This window comes from Dermacentor variabilis, chromosome 8 (assembly GCF_050947875.1).
Source record: "Dermacentor variabilis isolate Ectoservices chromosome 8, ASM5094787v1, whole genome shotgun sequence".
Classification (NCBI taxonomy): Eukaryota; Metazoa; Arthropoda; class Arachnida; order Ixodida; family Ixodidae; genus Dermacentor; species Dermacentor variabilis.
Genome location: NC_134575.1, coordinates 154,325,109 through 154,349,838, shown reverse-complemented (window position 1 = coordinate 154,349,838; position 24,730 = coordinate 154,325,109). Strand labels below are relative to the sequence as shown.

Here is a 24,730-nt window from a genome sequence, read left to right as displayed (position 1 = left end):
CCCTACTTTTCTTCCACCAACCTTCCAATCGCCTCTTACTAATCTCTCTTGCGGAAATGTTTACTTATCCCCTGCTCTCGCTGAACCCAAAGGCTTCAGGAGGCCAGTGATGCCTAAATGGACCGCTGGGCAGACGTCTTCACATTCTAATAAAACATGCCCCATCGTTTCCCTCATTTCACGGCAGCAAGCACATGCTTCTTCTTTCTTCTTATATCTCGCTTTATCTCTGCGTGTTCTTAGGCATCCCGATCTTGCTTCGAAAAGTAATGAGCTTCCCTTTGAGTTATCATAAATTGTTTCTTTCCTGATTTCGTTTTTTTTCTCCTAACTCATGACAGGTTTCTTTTCCATTGCCGTCACCCATGAGATTATTTCGGCCTCTATGACTTTCCGCTTGAGCTTCTTTGTTGCTGTGTTGCCCACCCTACTGGCCGCATGCTTACTGGTAAGCTTCCCAATTTTTTTCCTTCGCTGTCAATCAGTGTTTTTCCTGCACAGATATCTAAAGAATCTCCCAGCCCATTTACATTTTTCCATATTCCTCAGTCGTTCTTCATATTCAATTTTACTGCCAGCTTCCCTCATTTCAAAACTAGTCCAGCCCATATCACCCTGCACAGCTTCATGGGTAGTCTTACCGTGAGCGCCCAATGCGAGGCGTCCCACTCACCTTTGGCTCCCATCCAGTCCTGATTGTACCCTAGATTTAAAGCAATCAACCGCATTTCCAAAAGTAAGTCTTGGAACCATTACCCCTTTCCACATACCCCGGAGCACCTCGTACCTATTGTATCCGCATAGCGCTCTGTGCTTCATTATGGGTGAATTTCTCTTCCCCTTTAGTGTCACTGTTTTTTACTGTGTTTTCATATATGTATTGCCTACGTTTATCCATATACCACAGTATTTATGTTATTTTACCCGAGATATTTCCTGGACCTGTATTGCCACTCTCTGTTCACTGTTTTCATTGAATACCGTAACACCTGATTTTCTAACACTAAATTTCAGACCTAAATTATCGCCTTCCTGTCCCAATATATTAGCGAAACGTTGCAAATCACTTTGCTTGTTAGCTAGCAACACAATGTCGTCCGCATAAAATAAACCTGCTTAAAAAAATAAAGCACGTGGCGCGAGAGGACGCTCTGACTATCCTGCAAAACTAAATTTACGCGAAACACACCCGCGCAGACAATAAGAGAGAGACCAAAAAATTACCCAATTAGTATTTAAAGGATAAAATAATCAGCAAATCAAAAGCAGAAGCATACTCAACGCATGCACGAAAACTTATTATTTATGAATACCATGAAGATGTGTGTATGTCGCTCGGCTTAACTATCAGCTGTCTTCATGCTCAGGGAGAGGTGCATCTTTAAGTGGTATTTTGCAACTGTGAAGAAATAAAGTAGTAAAATCTCTATAGATATATTTTCTAAGACATTCACATGTTGGATTTCTAGGCCCTTATGACGCCATGCATTCATTCTTTACTGAACGCATTTGTGCCGCATAGAACTGCTTTTCTTAACTTATGAAAGCCATACATAGGCAGGTTGGTTATAGTGAGCAGATATTTCGATTACATGTTTGATAACTTGGATGGGATCCATTTTTCTCTATTTCTTACTGTAGGCACTATGTTTTTTGAGATTATTGATGCCAAGTGTTGCCGTAATTATATTACAAATTGTCTTCTGAATATTTTATACAATAACGAAAGCAAGGTAATGGGCTTAGAATATTTCAACTCGCTGACACTTGGAAGCGCGGAAGTTTGTCCAAGTTAGTACCACTCGACCTTATATCTGCTCAGAAAGGAAATAGAAAAGAAAACGTGGTCCCGAGCGCGAACGTTGACTTGAAGCTGAAATAGCGAACACGAGCGAAGAGTGGCGTACATTCGCCAACGAAGGAGTGCCTGCCTTTTTTGAACAGATTCCTTTCACTCTAGAAAATGGGGTCGCCGATGATTGGCACCTGTCGCCATTTCTCTGGATTAGAAATAAGGCTTCTACTAGTTCTCGCGTTAGTTGATCACTGTGCCTCAAAAAATAAAAAAATATGGGGTTTCTGGTAAATTGGGCTCACATCTGCATTTCTGCTTTTCTTTTCCACTCTTGTGTGCCACAAATTTCAAGTCAGCGCTCATCTTGTCCTTGGTGGTATTTCACGCTCTGCCATAAAAGGTGTCCCACACAAGTTGAGCCAATAATTTAAAATGAAAGGCGCGTCGGAAGCGAATTCAAACGAACAAATACTATTCGCATAGGCTATAACTCAGACAATTTATTTGTTTTCCCCATAACTCAATAATTCATTAAGTTTATTTACCCAACCTTTTAATTATTGGCGGAGGACCCCAAGTATGATACGCAGATTTATAGAGCACTTTCAGAAACCACCGATCGAGTTGTTTCCTTTACGATACGCCTCACGTAGTGCTTTTTTCCGGATTGCACAGGAAGCCCGCGAAATACGAAAAAAGCCACGTGACGGAGCGCTTGCGCAGTGGTAATGTGCTGCTCTCAAGCGTGGGTTCGGCGAACAAGGTCGGCTGCATCGTGACTGGCGACGAGGAAGCTGCAGGGTGTTCTTTATCTCATCGACAGCTTTCGGCTAGCAGCATGCATTTTCGTCATAATCTGACGGGAGCCGACCTTGTTCACCGAACATGCGCTTGAGAGCAGCACGATACCACTGCGCAAGCTCTCCGTCACGTGGCTTATTTCGTATTTCGCGGGCTTCCGGTGCAACCCGGAAAAAAGCACTACGTGAGGCGTAAAGGAAACAACTCGATCGGTGGTTTGTGAAGGTCCTCTACAAATGTACGTATTATACTTGGGGTCGTTAGCCAATAATTAAGAGGTTGGCTAAGTAAACTTATTCAATTATTCAGTTATGGGGAAAACAAAAAATTGTACGAGTTGTTATAGGCCCTCAAAAACAGGTTACACTCAAAGAACAGCGACAGCGGCGAACTAGGTCGACGATCGTCGAAAATCTGATGAGTGGGTCAAGCGCGTCGGCTTTTATACAGCAGTCGTCGAATGTTCCAGACTAATACCTGGGACCCGCGTGTCTTCCACAAAGTTCTACACCATTCGCGTCACGCGATGCAATCAGATAACACAAGGTTCGGCGACAACAGACAGCGGATAGAAGCATCGATGACATTCCAGAAACTTCCGATACATGCAGGCGTGTCCCGCGCTGTGCGATAACCTTTGTTAGGCAGCGAAACCAGGGGGGTGAATCTCCGCATGGCTGCCACTGGCTGTTTTCGAGCAGACGCTCTTTCGACGCTAGCGTCAAGGTCCCCTTCAGTTACACTCTAAGAACAGTTTACACCCTCTGGCTTGCCCCTTCTGCCACACAAAAATAATCGTCATCTGCCTTGATGCGTTTCCTTTCTTTATCGCTGCAAGCCCGGAACTTTCCAGTGACGAACGGCACGCGCGTTATCAGAAGGGGCGCTCCAAAGGGCGTAAACTGTTCTATGCTGATAACGCGCGTGCCATTGGTTACTGGAAAGTTCTGGGCTCGCAGCGATAAAGAAAGGAAACGCATCAAGGCAGATGATTATTTTTGTGTGGCAGAAGGGGCAAGCCAAAGGGTGTAAACTGTTCTTGGAGTGTACGGCCCCAACCAATGGGCGACGCAGAAGCAAAATGGCGGCGTACACGATTGTTTACGTTGTCATGGCAACAGGAATAGCAGCCGCGCGGCGCCTCTTCTCACAAACGTTTTTCGTTTCTTTTTGTTGTTATTATGCCGACCCGCTGCGCTCACTTTTACCCTTTCCCCATGCCGCCGCGCCGCTTACCTTTCTTTTTGTTTTTACCTGTGCGCGGCGCGTTCCTTTTTTTTTTTTATCGCGTGCGCGCTACGGCGCACCCCGCGCCAGCTCGCAAGCAATGCACGCGCTAGGCAGCGCATTGGCATTGCTTGCAAGCTGGCGCGTGGTGTGCCGTGGGCTATGCGCTAGCACGCACGCAGTCTCGCCCATACTTGTACCAGCATGTGCCTGGACATATAAAAAATTCCACTTCCAACACAACAGATGTTTAGTCTCGCTTTATTGACTTCGTTTCCGAAACCAGATTTTCCTTATAACTTGGTGTGATACACTCTCCAAAAATGAGCAAAAGTGAAAGGTGCATGACATATACAAGAGTACTAAACACAAAAAGTTCACCAGACGGTGAAATAACAAAAGAAAGCGCTAGAAAACGCGAAGGCCGTTTCAGTAAACGCACATAAAAAAAACGATTTTTAAATAACGCCCTCAACACTGAAATGTAGACGAGCTTCTGATATATGCACTAAGATATTGCACCAAATTGGACGACACGTATGGCATAGTCATGAGAACTATAAAAAGGGAAAAGTCACTGGTAATGAATGGCAAAAATAATGACACGCCAAATACCTAATGTTTGATTAAGAGCCATACAAAAAAAAAAAATAAGAGCTTACTTATAAATCTGCACGAAAGTATATGAAATGCGTGACATGTTCATTACTGCTGAACAAATTGAAAAAGACATGGCAGAACAAAAATAACATTGTACTAAAAACTGAAATACACATTAACACATTATATTGAACTTGGCCACAAATTGAGTAACGGTGGCAAGGGGAACAGAAGGTAGACGGCTTTTGCAGCAGGCTTATTCCTCAATCCAAGACCAAGTAAAATAAGCCAACAGCACGACTTTTCTTTCGACCCGAATGCTATGCTTAGCAATAAAAATACGTCACTTAAGGCACTAAGTCGTACCTACTGGGCAAACTTTATAGTAAACACGAACTGCAACAATCCGCATGTAGGACACTTGCAATGCTCATGCTTTCCAGAAGAAAAAAAAAAAGCGTATCATGCCTACACGTGAAGGTTGTTCGCGCGGTTTTCGCGTCAGCGGTTACTGAGACAGTACACAAACGCGAACAGTAATTTTTGAGCTGTGAGTACGTTTGTAGAACGTGACACACAAAAAAAGCACTGAGGACACTATGGAAAGCTGGGCAAGTTACTGAAGTTCCAGAATGAGACTTGGCATAGAAAAACACAAGTCATGGACCAGGTGACAATAAGGAGGAACATCTATTTGTCAGCTTTCTCTACCTGAAAGAGGCAAGTCCTTGGATCTGGGCGCTCACCTGTTGTCTTTAGGCACCCGGAACAACCTTGCAGGGCTTGTTTTTGAGGTATTTGTGTACCGCTGCACGATGCGCGAGTGGTACGAGTCGTGAAACGGGTGAAACATCGCGGAGCACGAGCACACAGCTACCGAGGACCACGAAACTACCCACATGGAGAAAGAAACTTCAACAAGAGCGGACACTCCCATAAGAGCCCAGCGGCCGAATTGACTGTAGCACACCAAGCGGATGGTATTAACTTCTTCCGGTTTCGGTTTTGGGCGCGCGCGTTTTGAACACCAGTTGGTACACGCCGCGCCGGCTCCGCTGTTCGGCGCGGCATTTATTGTTTTATTTTTTTCGCGTCTGCTGAACCCCGCGTGGCCTTGGCGTGGAATCCTTTCATTATTTAGTAAAAATTATTGCGAACGACCTTTACAAGACTCTGCCGAATCCGGCAGGTGCAATTTCATAAAGAAAACGCAAGACGCCTTCTGAAATAATGAAATGTTTATGTTGCTCTATATAAATACTCGTTCCGGGCATCTACATTCATCCAAAGTTGGGGCACCAGGTAAGCAGCAATCGTTGCCGTACCAAACTCCACCGGATGCCATCAGCTGAAAGAAAGTAAATTACAACCATGTATCATTATGGTACATTGACCTAACAGGATTATTGCGTGTAGAGGCGAAACGTGCCTAAGTGGTGAATGAGCGGCATTACAGATAAATTCACTTTTATGTACATTTCGCAGCAAAGACTCCTCCCAAACAATGCCATAAAATCAGAACAAAACATCCGATTTTCAAGCACCGCTCCCTTCCCGGGCATTAGTTCCTGCACTTTAAGTGCACAAATACACGGGTGACTGCGCGTTTCCAAAACAACTTGGCCTCAGTCGACGCGATGGTACGCCAAGTACACAGACGTGGCTACAACACAGGCTCAGCCAGACCATGTTACATGCTAGCAGAATGCCTTCTAGTCACACTCAAGACAGATTCGTGGGTGCAAAGCCTGTTTTCAGTCGCTCAGAATACATAAGTGTCATGTTCTTCAGCTGCTCCTCCGTGTTATCTTTTCCGCGTCCTGCCGGCGCATGCAACACTCCCGTGTTATCACTCTCGGCAATCGCTCGTCGCGTTTTCGACAAGCATGAGTACCGAAATAAGGTATATGTTGTTGCAGGGCTATAAAATGCGTCACAAACTTGTCCCACTAAAATTCAGTACACGGAAAACTAACTCACTATGGCCGGCTTGCTTTTTTGCTAACAGCTTCACAACCCCAGGCGCGGCGATCATACCTCAAGATATCCCAAAAAGTTACCAAATAAATTACAATACTTTTTCGGGTCAGAGAATGCGTCACGAACTTCTACCAGTAAGATTAACTACACGCGAAAGTAACTGCGGCACACAGCCGAGCTGCTTTTCGCTAACTGCGCCACTATGCCGAGCGCGGCCACTGTGCTTGAAAAGCACCCCAAGAAGTAGTGAAATTACTTACAATAATGTCCTGGCTCAGAGAAAGCGTCAAAAATTGTCCCGGTAAGATTCAGTACACGCGAAACTAACTGCGGCACACAGCCGAGCTGCTTTTCGCTAACTGGGCCAAATTGCCGAGCGCGGCCACTGTGCTTGAAAAGTACCCCAAAGAGTAGTGAAATTACTTACAATAATGTCCTGGCTCAGAGAAAGCGTCAAAACTTGTCCCGGTAAGATTCAGTACACGCGAAACTAACTGCGGCACACAGCAGAGCTGCTTTTCGCTAACTGCGCCACTATGCCGAGCGCGGCCACTGTGCTTGAAAAGTACCCCAAAAAGTAGTGAAATTAGTTACAATAATGTCTGGGGTCAGAGAAAGCGCCAAAATTGTCCCGGCAAGATTCAGTACACGCGAAACCAACTGCGGCACACAGCAGACCTGCTTTTCGCTAACTGCGCCACAATGCCAAGCGCGGTCACTGTGCTTGAAAAGCACCCCAAGAAGTAGTGAAATTACTTACAATAATGTCTTGGCTCAGAGAAAGCGTCAAAAATTGTCCCGGTAAGATTCAGTACACGCGAAACTAACTGCGTCACACAGCCGAGCTGCTTTTCGCTAACTGCGCCACTACGCCGAGCGCGGCCACTGTGCTTGAAAAGTACGCCAAAAAGTGGTGAAATTAGTTACAATAGTGTGTTGGGTCACAGAAAGCGCCAAAACTTGTCCCGGTAAGATTCAGTACACGCGAAACTAACTGCGGCACACAGCCGAGCTGCTTTTTGCTAACTACGCCACAACGCCGAGCGTGGCCACTGTGGTTGAAAAGTACCCCAAGAAGTAGTGAAATTACTTACAATAATGTCTTGGGTGGAGAAAGCGCCCAGAGCTTGTCCCGGTAAGATTCACTACACACGAAACTAACTGCGTCACACAGCCGAGCTGCTTTTCGCTAACTGCGCCACAACGCCGAGCGTGGCCACTGTGGTTGAAAAGTACCCCAAGAAGTAGTGAAATTACTTACAATAATGTCTTGGCTCAGAGAAAGCGTCAAAAATTGTCCCGGTAAGATTCGCTACACGCGAAACTAACTGCGTCACACAGCCGAGCTGCTTTTCGCTAACTACGCCACAACGCCGAGCGTGGCCACTGTGGTTGAAAAGTACCCCAAGAAGTAGTGAAATTACTTACAATAATGTCTTGGCTCAGAGAAAGCGTCAAAAATTGTCCCGGTAAGATTCGCTACACGCGAAACTAACTGCGGCACACAGCCGAGGTGCTTTTCGCTAACTGCGCCACTACGCCGAGCGCGGCCACTGTGCTTGAAAAGTACCCCAAAAAGAAGTGAAATTAGTTACAATAATGTCTTGGGTGGAGAAAACGCCCAGAGCTTGTCCCGGTAAGATTCAGTACACGCGAAACTTACTGCGGCACACAGCCGAGCTGCTTTTCGCTAACTGCGCCACTATGCCGAGCGCGGCCACTGTGCTTGAAAAGTACCCCAAAGAGTATTGAAATTAGTTACAATAATGTGTTGGGTCAGAGAAAGCGCCAAAACTTGTCCCGGTAAGATTCACTACACGCGAAAGTAACTGAGGCACACAGCCGAGCTGCTTTTCGCTAATTGCGCCACTAGCCGAGCGCGGCCACTGTGCTTGAAAAGTACCCCAAAAAGAAATGAAATTAGTTACAATAATATCTTGGGCCAGAGAAAGCGCCAAAACTTGTCCCGGTAAGATTCACTACACGCGAAAGTAACTGCGGCACACAGCCGAGCTGCTTTTCGCTAACTGCGCCACTACGCCGAGCGCGGCCACTGTGCTTGAAAAGTACCCCAAAAAGAAATGAAATTAGTTACAATAATGTCTTGGGTCAGAGAAAGCACCAAAACTTGTCCCGGGAAGATTCACTACACCCGAAAGTAACTGCGGCACACAGCCGAGCTGCTTTTCGCTAACTGCGCCACTTAGCCGAGCGCCGCCACTGTGATTGAAAAGTACGCCAAAAAGAAGTGAAAGTAGTTACAATAATGTCTTGGGTCAGAGAAAGCGCCAAAACTTGTCCCGGTAAGATTCATTACACGCGAAAGTAACTGCGGCACACAGCCGAGCTGCTTTTCGCTAACTGCGCCACTACGCCGAGCGCCGCCACTGTGCTTGAAAAGCACCCCAAAAAGAAGTGAAAGTAGTTACAATAATGTCTTGGGTCAGAGAAAGCGCCAAAACTTGTCCCGGTAAGATTCACTACACCCGAAAGTAACTGCGGCACACAGCCGAGCTGCTTTTCGCTAACTGCGCCACTTAGCCGAGCGCCGCCACTGTGCTTGAAAAGTACGCCAAAAAGAAGTGAAAGTAGTTACAATAATGTCTTGGGTCAGAGAAAGCGCCAAAACTTGTCCCGGTAAGATTCACTACACGCGAAAGTAACTGCGGCACACAGCCGAGCTGCTTTTCGCTAACTGCGCCACTAGCCGAGCGCGGCCACTGTGCTTGAAAAGTACCCCAAAAAGAAATGAAATTAGTTACAATAATATCTTGGGCCAGAGAAAGCGCCAAAACTTGTCCCGGTAAGATTCACTACACGCGAAAGTAACTGCGGCACACAGCCGAGCTGCTTTTCGCTAACTGCGCCACTACGCCGAGCGCGGCCACTGTGCTTGAAAAGTACCCCAAAAAGAAATGAAATTAGTTACAATAATGTCTTGGGTCAGAGAAAGCAACAAAACTTGTCCCGGGAAGATTCACTACACCCGAAAGTAACTGCGGCACACAGCCGAGCTGCTTTTCGCTAACTGCGCCACTTAGCCGAGCGCCGCCACTGTGCTTGAAAAGTACCCCAAAAAGAAATGAAATTAGTTACAATAATATCTTGGGCCAGAGAAAGCGCCAAAACTTGTCCCGGTAAGATTCACTACACGCGAAAGTAACTGCGGCACACAGCCGAGCTGCTTTTCGCTAACTGCGCCACTACGCCGAGCGCCGCCACTGTGCTTGAAAAGCACCCCAAAAAGAAGTGAAAGTAGTTACAATAATGTCTTGGGTCAGAGAAAGCGCCAAAACTTGTCCCGGTAAGATTCACTACACCCGAAAGTAACTGCGGCACACAGCCGAGCTGCTTTTCGCTAACTGCGCCACTTAGCCGAGCGCCGCCACTGTGCTTGAAAAGTACGCCAAAAAGAAGTGAAAGTAGTTACAATAATGTCTTGGGTCAGAGAAAGCGCCAAAACTTGTCCCGGTAAGATTCACTACACCCGAAAGTAACTGCGGCACACAGCCGAGCTGCTTTTCGCTAACTGCGCCACTACGCCGAGCGCAGCGACTGTGCTTGAAAAGTACCCCAAAGAGTAGTGAAATTAGTTACAATAATGTCTTGGGTCACAGAAAGCCCCAAAACTTGTCCCGGTAAGATGTACTACACGGAAAGTAACTGCGGCACACAGCCGAGCTGCTTTTCGCTAACTGCGCCAATACGCCGAGCGCCGCCACTGTGCTTGAAAAGCACCCCAAAAAGAAGTGAAAGTAGTTACAATAATGTCTTGGGTCAGAGAAAGCGCCAAAACTTGTCCCGGTAAGATTCACTACACCCGAAAGTAACTGCGGCACACAGCCGAGCTGCTTTTCGCTAACTGCGCCACTTAGCCGAGCGCCGCCACTGTGCTTGAAAAGTACGCCAAAAAGAAGTGAAAGTAGTTACAATAATGTCTTGGGTCAGAGAAAGCGCCAAAACTTGTCCCGGTAAGATTCACTACACCCGAAAGTAACTGCGGCACACAGCCGAGCTGCTTTTCGCTAACTGCGCCACTACGCCGAGCGCAGCGACTGTGCTTGAAAAGTACCCCAAAGAGTAGTGAAATTAGTTACAATAATGTCTTGGGTCTGTTTGGATCCGACTGCTGGTACGATCTGTTGGGAACTCGGCGCTGACGCCCGTGGTTGTACCTGGGTCGCAAGCCCCAAGGGTAGCGTTGGCCTGGCGGCCGGGGGTACAACTGCAAGCATCCGAAGGTCCCGGCAAAGCATGAGTCGACTGGTAACAACGAAACAACTTGTTTATTTTAACATCGCAAAGAGTTGGCGGTCAGGTTTGACCGAAGTAGAGAGACGGGAGAGCACTTCACTCAACGGAAGAAATCGGAGCCCTCCTCTGGCGTCCGGGGGCAGCTGTTTTTATACTCTCGCAGTTGAGGGCAAGAAGGAACCCCTCAAAAGACGAGCACGTGAATGTACAATGGGCTAATGGTGACGCACACTGTCGTAGCGATGCCGTAGCACCATGTCGTGGCGCTGCGCACGATCTCGTAGCACCTGGTCGTGGCGCTGCGCAGCACACTGTCGTGGCGCTGCGCAGCATACTGTCGTGGCGCTGCGCAGCACACTGTCGTGGCGCTGCCGGTCGGACACAATGACTGTAACGAGAAGATGGTCCCTGCTTTGGCATCGCCTGTTTCGGGCACAATGACTGGAACGAGATCCCTGCTTTGGCATCGCCTGTTTCGGGCCCAATAACTGGAAGGAGATCCCTGCTTTGGCCTCGCCTGTTTCGGGCACAATGACTGGAACGAGATCCCTGCTTTGGCATCGCCTGTTTCGGGCACAATAACTGGAAGGAGATCCCTGCTTTGGCCTCGCCTGTTTCGGGCACAATGACTGGAACGAAATCCCTAGGCGGTCGCATCGCCGCAGACGCGCCTGGAAACACCTGGCGATGAGTGTTGCGGTGACGACGATCGGGCCAAAATGTCCGCCGCCCCGCCGCCGTCGCGCCGGCAAAACCACGTGTCGCAGGCGAAACGCAACAGGTCACAGAAAGCCCCAAAACTTGTCCCGGTAAGATGTACTACACGGAAAGTAACTGCGGCACACAGCCGAGCTGCTTTTCGCTAACTGCGCCACTACGCCGAGCGCCGCCACTGTGCTTGAAAAGTACCCCAAAAAGAAGTGAAAGTAGTTACAATAATGGCTTGGGTCAGAGAAAGCACCAAAACTTGTCCCGGTAAGATTCACTACACCCGAAAGTAACTGCGGCACACAGCCGAGCTGCTTTTCGCTAACTGCGCCACTTAGCCGAGCGCCGCCACTGTGCTTGAAAAGTACGCCAAAAAGAAGTGAAAGTAGTTACAATAATGTCTTGGGTCAGAGAAGGCGCCAAAACTTGTCCCGGTAAGATTCACTACACCCGAAAGTAACTGCGGCACACAGCCGAGCTGCTTTTCGCTAACTGCGCCACTACGCCGAGCGCAGCGACTGTGCTTGAAAAGTACCCCAAAAAGAAGTGAAATTAGTTACAATAATGTCTTGGGTCAGAGAAAGCACCAAAACCTGTCCCGGGAAGATTCACTACACCCGAAAGTAACTGCGGCACACAGCCGAGCTGCTTTTCGCTAACTGCGCCACTACGCCGAGCGCAGCGACTGTGCTTGAAAAGTACCCCAAAGAGTAGTGAAATTAGTTACAATAATGTCTTGGGTCACAGAAAGCCCCAAAACTTGTCCCGGTAAGATGTACTACACGGAAAGTAACTGCGGCACACAGCCGAGCTGCTTTTCGCTAACTGCGCCAATACGCCGAGCGCCGCCACTGTGCTTGAAAAGTACCCCAAAAAGAAGTGAAATTAGTTACAATAATGTCTTGGGTCAGAGAAAGCACCAAAACTTGTCCCGGGAAGATTCACTACACCCGAAAGTAACTGCGGCACACAGCCGAGCTGCTTTTCGCTAACTGCGCCACTACGCCGAGCGCGGCCACTGTGCTTGAAAAGTACCCCAAAAAGAAATGAAATTAGTTACAATAATGTCTTGGGTCAGAGAAAGCACCAAAACTTGTCCCGGGAAGATTCACTACACCCGAAAGTAACTGCGGCACACAGCCGAGCTGCTTTTCCCTAACTGCGCCACTACGCCGAGCGCCGCCACTGTGCTTGAAAAGCACCCCAAAAAGAAGTGAAAGTAGTTACAATAATGTCTTGGGTCAGAGAAAGCGCCAAAACTTGTCCCGGTAAGATTCACTACACCCGAAAGTAACTGCGGCACACAGCCGAGCTGCTTTTCGCTAACTGCGCCACTTAGCCGAGCGCCGCCACTGTGCTTGAAAAGTACGCCAAAAAGAAGTGAAAGTAGTTACAATAATGTCTTGGGTCAGAGAAAGCGCCAAAACTTGTCCCGGTAAGATTCACTACACCCGAAAGTAACTGCGGCACACAGCCGAGCTGCTTTTCGCTAACTGCGCCACTACGCCGAGCGCAGCGACTGTGCTTGAAAAGTACCCCAAAGAGTAGTGAAATTAGTTACAATAATGTCTTGGGTCACAGAAAGCCCCAAAACTTGTCCCGGTAAGATGTACTACACGGAAAGTAACTGCGGCACACAGCCGAGCTGCTTTTCGCTAACTGCGCCAATACGCCGAGCGCCGCCACTGTGCTTGAAAAGCACCCCAAAAAGAAGTGAAAGTAGTTACAATAATGTCTTGGGTCAGAGAAAGCGCCAAAACTTGTCCCGGTAAGATTCACTACACCCGAAAGTAACTGCGGCACACAGCCGAGCTGCTTTTCGCTAACTGCGCCACTTAGCCGAGCGCCGCCACTGTGCTTGAAAAGTACGCCAAAAAGAAGTGAAAGTAGTTACAATAATGTCTTGGGTCAGGGAAAGCGCCAAAACTTGTCCCGGTAAGATTCACTACACCCGAAAGTAACTGCGGCACACAGCCGAGCTGCTTTTCGCTAACTGCGCCACTTAGCCGAGCGCCGCCACTGTGCTTGAAAAGTACGCCAAAAAGAAGTGAAAGTAGTTACAATAATGTCTTGGGTCAGGGAAAGCGCCAAAACTTGTCCCGGTAAGATTCACTACACCCGAAAGTAACTGCGGCACACAGCCGAGCTGCTTTTCGCTAACTGCGCCACTTAGCCGAGCGCCGCCACTGTGCTTGAAAAGTACGCCAAAAAGAAGTGAAAGTAGTTACAATAATGTCTTGGGTCAGAGAAAGCGCCAAAACTTGTCCCGGTAAGATTCACTACACCCGAAAGTAACTGCGGCACACAGCCGAGCTGCTTTTCGCTAACTGCGCCACTACGCCGAGCGCAGCGACTGTGCTTGAAAAGTACCCCAAAAAGAAGTGAAATTAGTTACAATAATGTCTTGGGTCAGAGAAAGCACCAAAACTTGTCCCGGGAAGATTCACTACACCCGAAAGTAACTGCGGCACACAGCCGAGCTGCTTTTCGCTAACTGCGCCACTACGCCGAGCGCAGCGACTCTGCTTGAAAAGTACCCCAAAGAGTAGTGAAATTAGTTACAATAATGTCTTGGGTCACAGAAAGCCCCAAAACTTGTCCCGGTAAGATGTACTACACGGAAAGTAACTGCGGCACACAGCCGAGCTGCTTTTCGCTAACTGCGCCAATACGCCGAGCGCCGCCACTGTGCTTGAAAAGTACCCCAAAAAGAAGTGAAATTAGTTACAATAATGTCTTGGGTCAGAGAAAGCACCAAAACTTGTCCCGGGAAGATTCACTACACCCGAAAGTAACTGCGGCACACAGCCGAGCTGCTTTTCGCTAACTGCGCCACTACGCCGAGCGCCGCCACTGTGCTTGAAAAGTACCCCAAAAAGAAGTGAAAGTAGTTACAATAATGTCTTGGGTCAGAGAAAGCGCCAAAACTTGTCCCGGTAAGATTCACTACACCCGAAAGTAACTGCGGCACACAGCCGAGCTGCTTTTCGTTAACTGCGCCACTACGCCGAGCGCCGCCACTGTGCTTGAAAAGTACCCCAAAAAGAAGTGAAAGTAGTTACAATAATGGCTTGGGTCAGAGAAAGCACCAAACCCTTATGAAAATGGATTTAGAGTTCCTTTAGAACTCCTAATGAGTTCCTATGGAGTCAAAAGGGACTCTATAGGAACTCGCGATCTATAGAGTCGTCTGCATAGAATCTCTAAGAAGTCTATAGAAACCTTTCTATAGAACCAAGTCATTTCACACACAATAGATGTGCAATAGAGGGTGTATTGACGCCCTATGTACTGAATTCTATAAAGTAATTTTTATAGAATGTCTTTAAAACTTCTAACGCGACCTGTCTATAGAATGGCTCTCCATTCGTTCTCTATAAATGTTCTATAGAGAGTGTATTGATATCATATGTACTAAATTCTATAAAATAATGTCTATAGACAGTTTTTAACACTTCTAATGCGGCTTTTCTATAGACTGACTCTCCATTCACGCTCTATAAGCAGTCTATAGAGGGTTTATTGTCATCATATGTACAATATTCTATAAAATAATGTCTATAGAAAGTTTTTAACACTTCTAATGCGGCTTGTCTATAGACCGACTCTCCATTCACCCTCCATAAATGTTCTATAGAGGTCGTATTGACATTTTATGTACCAAATTCTATAGAAAAATTTTTATTGAACGTTTTCAGAAACGTTCTATAGAGGTCGTATTAACATCTTATGTGCCAAATTCTACAGAAAAGATGTTTATAGAACCTTTTCAGAACTTCTAATGCGGCCTGTCTATAGAATGGCTCTACATCCACCATAATAATTCTATAGAGGTCGTGTTGACATCTTATGCACCAAATTCTATAGAAAAATTTATAGAACGTTTTCGGAACTTCTAATGCGGCCTGTCTCTAGACTGGCTCTCCATTCCCGTTCTAAAAATGTGCCATCCTATGGCATATGTACTGAGTTCCATAAAGGAACGTTTATAGGACATTAAAGAAGCTAAAGTGCGGCCTGTCTAAGAACAGCTCTATATTTTCACTCTATAAACAGTACCCAGTATCCAGTGCATCGCCGGATTATGGGTCCAGTGCCGCGCGCTGGATGCATGGGGCGCTGGGCAAGCGCGGCGTACTGGGAGGCGCTGGTTACTGGTGCGAAAAACAGCTCTAGCGCGTTAAATACGCGGTGCCTAGACACCGTATGTATTTTTTGAATAGAGAAAGCAACAGAGAGCGTTTTAGTGCAATGAAAAACGAAAAAAAGAACATGTAAAAACTGAAGTGCTCTGACCAGGATTCGATCGTCGCACCTGCAGATCCCCAGCCCGGATCACTACCGCTACGCCACGCCAGCATACGAACACAGGCGGATAATTTAGCATACCAAAATCGAGAAGCACTTTTAGTTTCACAGAGAGAAGTCTTGCACAGACGTGGTAGATGCGTTATCGCCCAGCAACTAAAACTCACGCCTGTACCACAAAGAAAATTTTGCTTTCCGTATTCAATAGTGTGCTCGGAAGTGCCATAACATCGACTTTCACTTGCGATTGGTATTTTAACTTCGAAAAAAGTCCTAAATGAACCACCGACCCGGGACGCTGCATGAATGGGCTGTTACTGCCGATTTCGATAGCCGTTTCTTGTTCTTCACGCGAGGGGTATGCTATGTTTTCTTAGTTCAGTGATGTCTTTCAGTCTACACGTCTGTCTAGTCATATATCTTCGTCAGAGAAGCGCAGGCTAGTGCTGGGAGCCTTCGGCGACAGCACATATACCTGCGTTTATGACGCGTCACATCGGCGCTCCTCACTTCTTGTGCTGGCACTGTAGACATGAAAAAATTGTTTATTTAAAAGCACCGATGCGAAATCTGAAATATAAAGTAATTTATCCTTATTAGACTCCTTGATTCTTGAGGTTAGACGCGCCGATAGCGTGCAGACGGACTCGGCGGATACGCTATGCCTAAGCTTCGGTGGGGACTGATCTCGGCGCGGGTAGCTGGCGAAAGCTAAAATGTGTTTATTTGAGCCTCAGAACTCTTTTTAGTACAATAGGGAAAGTGGAAGCGCACGAATCGCCTCAGCCTTGTTATCGGTGCGATAATATCAAGCAGCGGTAGGCTTCGAACTCGGGGTCTGTTCGAGCGCGTCTGAACGACTTCTGGATTTCATGTCCACTCCACAACACTGCGACAATGGCGATAACTCCCAATCATATGTTACGTGCGAACTACTAAAAAAGCGGCGTCCTCTGCGTTTGCATGGTTTCGTTCAAGAATTTAGCTATCCGCCTTGTCAAAAGGCAAAATGCAAAAAACTAAAGTGATTTTCATTGTCACATGTGCAGGAATAAACAAGGCAGCTCACGCACCTTTATTCCATGCTGCGACACGAAATAGTTCTATGACCCTAAGATATAGCGTTATTTAGGACAAGAGACTAGTATGAAGTGATGAAATTTTATAAAGCATTTAATATTCAGCAGCGCTCGTCCTTGCGTACTGGAGCCAGCGCGGCACAAACACAACCAGCGCAGTTTCCAATGCGACCGTCTCTTCCAGTGTGACCCAACATTGCCCAGCTCTTATCCAGCGTTCTCACTGGTCTCGAGTGAGTCCCAGCGAGCGCCAGCGTACCCAGTGCGATCCAGTGCTTAAAAAAAAAACAATAACAACGCGCTGATTTCACACTGGAAGGCACTGGAAGACGCTGGTTCTTGCAATCGGCATTTCCGAGGTTTTTTACTATGAAGTAAGAGCATCGTTAAAAAGACACTCATTGACGAAGGCAAACATCACACTAATCGAAATTAGGAAAACCAAAGAAATATAACGGAAGCGCGCATTGTGGTTTATATCGCATATGCAGGTAAATCACAAAGATGTATACCAAGAAACAGTAAGCAAAACTGCGCCTTAGCAATCGCGTCATATCTATTTGCTGGCATGCAGTGACTGCAGCACTTGGGGCGGAAACACATCGAACGCCGCCGCACATTTCTGGCACACACCACTCAAATGCGACAAATGCACGCTGCAGAAACGATTTTTTTTTTTTAAGGAATCTTGAAAAGTCACGGACCACATGAGTGCGATCCGCGCATAAGCACATCGCCACGAAAGCAAGATAGGGAACACATAAGCGTAACCTGTGCCTCACGGGTAAAATTAAAAATCATCGTATATAAATTATGTTGCTGTGCGACGGACACAAGCGCACGGAAACATCACACACTGCACATGTGTACCTCTGAGGTTGTGTGGACAATTTCTGGGCTACGTTTAAACGACAGCAGGAAGTTACTTCAATGAGAAACGAAGTGAGGGCGCATGTAGTGCAGGTAACGGCTGCGCATAAAGTCAGTTAGGGTTTTAAGGCCAGTGACCGAGGTTGAAATCGTTAAAATCACACCCCAGCAATAGCTTACGCAGGGTAAATTGCCCGAATCTTGAAGGCCATGCTTTTTGCTGACTACATGTGGCATAAGCGATTCAAAAGCAAGAATACTGCATGTAATTTATTTCTGGCCTAAACTATAGCACACAATATGAGCATGTCAATGTTTCTTCTTGTCTAGCAACATATGTATGTAGTTCGGCCCAAAACGGCCCAAAACCTGCTGTAGTGGGTATTATTGTAGGAATCACGGAGGCCACAACAGCCGCACTATTATACAGACGGCGCTGGCAGCGCCGATATTTTCGTATTCAACGCGTCAGGTAGAATACGAAGATACGGCGTGTTGTAATTGCTCCGTCTTCAACGGTTGTTGTGCGAGCTGCATCGATGTGTTTGTTTGATCGTGTGTTATTAGGTTTGCTGTAATGAAATGAGACGTAGTTCGCGAGCACGAAAGTGCCAGAAGATGGCTTGAGTCTCGCAGTAAGCACGCCGTATGCGTGGCGCGCCAGCTAAATGTGGACCAACGATTTTCATGCCGTGGAGTGCGTTCCCTTTGTCTCCGCTGGTTGTCGTGGAAAGCTTGGTGGACGGCGCAAAGAAGTAATGCGTATTATTAGCGTGCCTCAGCTCGTCCACTACCCAGCGGCTTGTTTCCTGCAAGTAACATCGCAGACGCATCACTGGAAACTTGGAGAGCGCCTTTCGACCTCGCCGTACTGTTGAAACGGTAAGCAATCGTGCTCGCCAACTACACGTGCGTTCATCCGTGTTGTGTGTGCTTCCCGTGTGTGTATAGAGTGCCTTGCGAACGTAGCAAGTGGAACACCCACGTCAACAGTGAACCCTGTGCTGATACTTGCTACGCGCTGGTTGTAAAAATTGTGTACGCAACTCTATTGCTACAGTGCGGAATTGATAATCCTGATAAGCGTTTGCTTCCGCTGAGAAAAGTTTCGGAAATCGTGTTCACCTTGTGCAGCTGTGCGTGAGCTCCCGCCTGTCTGCTAAAGTTGCATAGTAACGACCCGTCTACCTCTTCATCGATTCTTTCTTCAATGACGTTTCCTCACTTATAAATGCTTCGACGTTGTGCACAATCTCTGCTTACGAGGTTTTTGGCTAACGAACAGTTCTAGGGAAAAAATGTAAGCCAATCACAGCTTGCTACTAGTACAGCTTTATTTCCAAGACAAGATTTGTTGACATAACTGACTTAACTAAACATGACAGGGGAACGTTGCCTATACTAAGTAATGCAAAAAACATTAAGATTAGATTGTAATCTGCTGCTGCGGCGCGTCCAAAACTTTATTTGATGTAGAGGTCCCTATTGTCATGACATTCGATAATTTCAAGCATTTGCTCTCTTTCCACATTAGTGCAGACATTGTTTTCATGACTCTTTTAGGTGCTGATTGCATGTTTTCACGATATCACAGCTTTATTGTGCCACTGCTATAAGCTAACATAGACCTCATTTTGTAGTGGCGAGGCCGTGACCCACAACATAAACTACAAGCTCGAGGAGCCCCCATAAATGCAGACCCTGTGGATATATGGCTGCAGCAGCATGGCGTGTGATCTGGATGGTCATGTCAGGTGTGTATGAAATGTATATGTTCCAAAAAGGGGGCTTGGTGTCATTCATGGTGAATTTCGTCAACACATTCCATACTGCAGCTTACTAAAGAGACTAAATATTTATGCAACCTTATTGAACTTGCTACCTATTTGTGTGCATAGCCATTATGCCCACATTATTGTGTTCTGTATAAAACTATACCTAACCTTTCCTGATGTTTAGTATTTCTTTTGCGTAAGTTGCTTACCTGCAAGTTAAATATAATTTTTGCTTTGTACGTAGTGTATTTATGACTTTTTATTGTGGTTTTATTCTTTGAAAACTATTTCCTATGCTGTACCCCTTATTTGCATAATTTTTTTTCTGTTTGTGCTACAATCTCGTGCAGTTTTCTGTGCATGTAGGAATTCGAAGTGTAGTGGACTAAGTATGTCACAGGTCTAAGCACGTAGTGTGCACACCTTTGTTTATTATTGATATCTTTACAGTTACTTCTCTGTTCCCTTAGTAACAGCCACTGCGAAATACACATTTGGTGAGCTTTAATTTCTTGAAAATTAATATGATGGTCAGTATTTCCTATGCTGCATTTACTTCAGTAGTACATAGGCACAGACTGATATGGATACCTTGTGACCTACACAGGATGCCTTTTTTGTTTGTTGCATTAAAAATGGCGGCTCACCCACATGTCTTAGTATATATGTGGTATGCCTCATCGATTTCACTTGTCAATTTTTACAGTGGATGAAAACAGATGGACGGTTGTAATCCAAAATGAAGCCCCGTTGTGGAAATGTACGGCCAAGTTGGATGACCATACTGGTCTTTTGAATGAAATATGGTGGTCTCTTATACACATACGATACCGGCCAGTTTGCCCTATGTACACTTGACCACATGTGAAAGGGATACAGTACGCTGCCTGTGACACACACGCCAATTTTGGTGGTATCTTTCACCGAGCAAGCCTCCCTTGCCTGCTTGCCTTTCTCAATTCTCTTGCACACTGCTGTGCATATAGGCACCCCGACAAGAAAGGCTTGCTTAGATACCACTAAATTTGTCTTGTGTCTGTCAGAGGTAGTGTAGTCTATTCTTGTGATCATGTGTATATTTGGTCAAATGTACATGCAGCAGATTGGCCGGTGCCTCAACACGTGCCTAAGACAGCACCATAATTCACTCCCCGGATCAGTATGTTCGTTCCACTTGACCATGCACCGATGGGACTGGGGCTGCACGCCAGATTAGACTGTTCATCTGTTTTGTTCAGCTGCAACAACCAATTGACCAACAAATTCGCTGAGGAATGCCACATAAAAAGACTGGGTCACAATCTGTTTACTGAATTGTCTGCAACCTTCGTAGGAACAAATTTGTTTGTTGCAACTAGTTTTAGGCACGTTATTTCTTGTTAAATTTTCTGCTTGACCTACAGAGCAGTTATGCAATCAATTTTCAAAGAGACATGATTAGTATAATTTCTGTTTTCTGTTTTTCACATGCCATGTTGCAAGAAGGACCCTTTTTAATTGAAACTGAATTAACTTTTCAGTTGCAATTGGGAAGTCTTATCATTGCGTTTAGGATACATATCAGTGTACATACCTGTACTAGATTAGAAACTAATTGTTTCAATAACTCAAAAAGCACGAATATACTGTGTCCATTGTATCTGACAGTGACACTGCGACTGTGTTCCAAATACCACTAATTGGCAGTTATCCATCATAATTTGCGAAAACAACTTAAAACATTATTGTTCCCCATACAATGGATACTTACATGCATCATCATGATTGCTCAAGCTCCATGTGAGAAATTTATTATTGGCATATTAAGCATAGTACATACCAACTATGGCTAGCAGTGGATGGAATATTAATTTTGTCTACCGCTCAGCAATAGAAGCCAGCAGGTCATTCCCTTCTTTTCAAAAAATTTGTTTCCTATGCACAGTGTGACGTCTGTATAGGACTCTTAGCTCATGGGTGTTCCTGCTTGCTTATCTTATAAATGGGGAATGTGTTGTCATTGCAAGATGAGATTAAGGTGTGACTAGGCTGTTGTCCTTTGGAGATGCTTTTTGTCATCAGCAATGATATTCTACTGCCGGGCACATTGGCCCAGTGCTGATGTCACAGTATCTTGGGAAAGTAAAGATATTGTCAAAAATGATTCTCAAAAGAACTGCCGCTGTTTGGCAGAGTGGTGGGGAGGTGGGGTGTTCTGCCACTTTTCTGCTAAAATTTTTTTCTGAAATACTGAAATGAAACTTAGCATAATGCTACAACTATATAGATATTTGTGGCATATTTGTGCCTGCTAATACATTATGGCTGAATGTTCATTACACCTTTTGAAAATTAATTTCAATTGTATTTTCCAGGCTCCAGCGTCGCCGTTACTAGACGGACCAAATGAGGCCAAAAACTAGCCTTTCCTCGCTCCTTTCCTGGGAAGTGAAATAGCAGGTGATCATGTCAGAATGAACTTGCAACATGTGAGCAGTAGCCAAAGCTCCATACAGGTCATGCTGGTGGTGGAATGATAAGACAAACCGCAATATTTATTTGTTTACGTATTCACTTAATATTTATTTATTCATATCTCGTGAATACTGTGCAGTTCTTCAGCAAGGAATCAGATAAAATAAAGAAATATCATTGCATCAAAGTAAACATGTTATTTCAAAAAGCATAATTCACGTAGCACAGTACCATGATAAAACATTCTCAGACAACTAGTCTGCTTTTGATACGAATTCATGAAAACTGCAAATTTTGAAGAAACAGAGCAGTAAGGTTAACAAATCTTACTCATAACTAAAAAATTAGATCACATTTCTGTTGGACATAATACCATAATTTAATCTGGCAAATTAGAGATACCATATGCTGCTCTAATATACAATCACTAATTTATGAGTAGATGTGCGAAACTCTCAAACATTGCAACAATTTCATGTAATCTGTAAATTCATATATAAAGTTGACTTTACACATAGCAGATGGAGTCTGCAGAACTGTGATATCTCTTTCTGGCACAGAGACGGGGATTAGTAAGCTTCGTGGTGTTATTTTTCTTAAACCTGCCAAACAGTTGTTCCTGCAACAAGTTGAATTCTCAAATGCCACAAACTTCAAATTAGTGCTGTGGTGGTCTCGAAAGTATTTCTGTATTTTGGAGGTATTTGAGTAGGAAAATTTACAGAATTAACGAACTTGTGCTAGTTCTTCTTTATTTTTTTACACTTGCAAACTAAGTCCTTTTCCTTCAAGTTTTGCTATTTTCAGCAAATTTTAATAAATATTGATGGTTTTAATGTAAAACTATGATTTAAACATTTTTAAATGTATCAAACCTCATCAAATTTGATTCCATAGTTGCCGAGAAAAACTATTTTACTGTTTATGTGCATTGCATAGGAGCTCCTGAGCTAAATCTTTTTAGTCATTGCGTGTGTCGGTCTGGTTTGTATTTCTCACCCTAATTAGAATATTGGCTCTGATCTCAAAATTGTTTCCCTTACAACGAAATACAAGCTTTTAAACTGTACGATATATGCTGTACTGCTCTATGAAAACCACTGTTTGCCACATTTTTGCAGGGCCTGCCAGTGCTAATTTTACACATAAACATAGACTAATATGCTGTGTGGTTTCGGTATATGGTGTACTTATCTGTGAAAGCCATTATTTGCCACATTTTCGCAGCGACTGCCAGTGTTATTTTTGCACTTAAACAAACTAAAATGCTGCGTCGTTTCGTCAGGCTGACACAACATTGCAGTGCACATTCATAGTCTATTTTCAGGCTTTAGTATCCAACCATTCAATGTGCACTGCTGGAACAGGCACTCCTTTTGCAGTTTTAATGGTATGGTTTCTTGTCCTAGTCAAGCCTGTTATTGCCAGGTGTCAACTGTAATCAAGTCTGCCACTGAATCCTTTACCTCATGTTTCGCGTGTTTGCACCAACAGCTTGACCTGAGAAGCATGTTGGCAGCTACAGTTTCTGTGTTGCAAGTTCTAGTCTGAAGCGTGTATGTCACATATATGAAGTATGTATCTAGTCTGAAGTGCAATAAACATTTCAAACTGAATACTTTGTGGTTGTAGCACCAATTATTTTGCCACTGCATTTACTGTAGTCCTTATTGCTTACAGTAAAACTTTGGTAAATTGCAAGTTCTTTACACATATCGGCCTAGCTTTTATAGGCATTTGCTTGTAGGTACTCGAAAGCAACTGCATAGAAATATTCTATAGAATTTTGTCTTTAGCGTCTCTAAAGCAACTCGATAGAAATATTCTATAGAAATTTGCCTATAGCATCTCTAAAGCAACTCGATAGAAATATTCTATAGAAATTTGCCTTTAGCATCTCTAAAAAAACTCGATAGAAATATTCTATAGAAATTTGTCTTTAGCATCTCTAAAGAAACTCGATAGAAATATTCTATAGAAATTTGTCTTTAGCATCTCTAAAGAAACTCGATAGAAATATTCTATAGAAATTTGTCTTTAGCATCTTTAAAGCAACTCGATAGAAATGTTCTATAGAAATGCGTCTTTACAGTTCCTATAAGAATGCGGTGGCCAAATAACTTTTGAAACTCTATAGGAAAATTCTATAGGCAATCAAAATAAACACAATAGAGTTCTATAGAGAACATTCAAAAGACTTTCTAAAAAAACACATTAAAAATTTTTGTAAGGGAAACTTGTCCCGGTAAGATTCACTACACCCGAAAGTAACTGCGGCACACAGCCGAGCTGCTTTTCGCTAACTGCGCCACTACGCCGAGCGCCGCCACTGTGCTTGAAAAGTACCCCAAAAAGTAGTGAAATTAGTTACAATAGTGTGTTGGGTCACAGAAAGCGCCAAAACTTGTCCCGGTAAGATTTACTACACGGAAAGTAACTGCGGCACACAGCCGAGCTCCTTTTCGCTAACTGCGCCAATACGCCGAGCGCCGCCACTGTGCTTGAAAAGTACCCCAAAAAGAAGTGAAAGTAGTTACAATAATGTCTTGGGTCAGAGAAAGCACCAAAACTTGTCCCGGTAAGATTCACTACACCCGAAAGTAACTGCGGCACACAGCCGAGCTGCTTTACGCTAACTGCGCCACTACGCCGAGCGCCGCCACTGTGCTTGAAAAGTACCCCAAAAAGAAGTGAAAGTAGTTACAATAATGTCTTGGGTCAGAGAAAGCACCAAAACTTGTCCCGGTAAGATTCACTACACCCGAAAGTAACTGCGGCACACAGCCGAGCTGCTTTTCGCTAACTGCGCCACTACGCCGAGCGCCGCCACTGTGCTTGAAAAGTACCCCAAAAAGTAGTGAAATTAGTTACAATAGTGT

The 24,730-nt window shown here is 45.1% G+C and overlaps 1 protein-coding gene and 1 long non-coding RNA gene across 3 annotated transcripts in view; both read left to right on the top strand.

Annotated features, from left to right (window-relative positions):
* The window catches only part of LOC142590681 (uncharacterized), a 344,046-nt gene that overhangs the window by 283,994 nt on the left and 35,322 nt on the right, over positions 1–24,730 (top strand). The gene's annotated exons all lie outside the window — the stretch shown is intronic.
* LOC142590680 (uncharacterized) lies at positions 18,101–23,469 on the top strand. Its single transcript, XR_012830215.1, has 3 exons — positions 18,101–18,504; positions 19,263–19,376; positions 21,752–23,469. It is a non-coding gene; the product is annotated as an uncharacterized LOC142590680 (long non-coding RNA).